Raw genomic sequence first — 1,385 nt, 5'->3', positions numbered from 1 at the left:
AAGTGAGAAATTTGTTCAGTGAGTTTTGCCCCATTTTACGATTTTTCTTGCCACATTTGTTAAGTGAATCACTGCAGTTGTTAAATTAGTAACATAGTTGTTAAGTGAATCTGGTTTCCCCATTGACTTTGCTTATCAGAAGGTTGCAAAAGGTGATCCCATTGACCCCGGGACGCTGCAACTGTCATATATGTGAGTCAGTTATTAACCATCCAAATGTAAATCACATGACTATGGGGATGCTGCAATGGTCATGTGAAAAATGGTCATAAGTCATTTTCAGTGCTGTTGTAACTTCTAACGGTCACTAAGTGAACTATTATAAGTTGAGGACTACCTGTACATCTAATGTCAGAATATTCTTAAATTCTTTTAGTGGGTCACTATAGAGTCCTTGACTTACAAACACAATTGAATCTGGAATTATGGTCATACGTCAAGGTGGCTGTTAAGCAGGTCACCATGTGACCATGCCCAATTTTATGACTATTTTTGCAGCAGCCATTAAGTGAATCCATTTTCCCTAAAGGGTGGTGGGTATTTTTGCCAGAAACCAGAAGTAAACACTGAAAACAGCCAAAAAATATTGAAAATCATGGTCAAATTCAAGTTGGTTACCAAGTGCCCAAAATGTAATCACATGATGGGGGGGGGGGGGATTTGCAGCTGTTGTAACTTTAAAAACAGATTGTAAGTAACTCTAGGGAGGTCCATTGTAACTTCAGCTGGTCACTAAATAAGCAGTATCTGGTATTTGCTTCAAAGGGATGATTTGATGAAGAATATGCAAATAGAATCAGAATAAAATTAGATGATTTTGACATTGCTGCTACTCTACTGTTGCCTCTTTGCCCAACCTAGTTTCTTGCCTGGTTCCTCCTTGTTTACTAATTGAGCTGGAACCACCTTCCCACTATCCTGACAGCTGCAGCAAACACCTTCTACCCCAGCTATATGATCACATCCAGAGACCTCTATACTTTCTCCGGCTTCTCAATGGTATCTGCATAGCCCTTGCAACCTGCTTCCAAAACCAACTTCCGTGGTCTGCCATCAATATATATTCCCATCATCTCATCCGGATGCAACTTTTTTCATATGTGGTGGACTTGTAAGGTTATTAAGGCCTTTTGGGTTCAATTATGGTGGAATTTACAGCAGATTTTTAAAAAAAGGATTATTTTCCTTCCACAGTTGTTTCTTTTAGGTATTGTGCAAGATTTAGATGCAAAAGAAATAAATTTGATGCTTTATTGTTTATCTGCTGCCCGATTGCTAATAGCCCAAAACTGGAAGAGCCCAATTCTGCCTACGATGGGAGACTGGAGATTGAAAGTTTCGTATCTTGCTGAAATGGCAAAGATTTCGGCTTACTTGAAGAACCA

This window comes from Protobothrops mucrosquamatus, unplaced genomic scaffold (assembly GCF_001527695.2).
Source record: "Protobothrops mucrosquamatus isolate PMUCROS unplaced genomic scaffold, P.Mucros_1.0 scaffold975, whole genome shotgun sequence".
Lineage (NCBI taxonomy): Eukaryota > Metazoa > Chordata > Lepidosauria > Squamata > Viperidae > Protobothrops > Protobothrops mucrosquamatus.
This window is presented reverse-complemented; position numbering follows the sequence as displayed.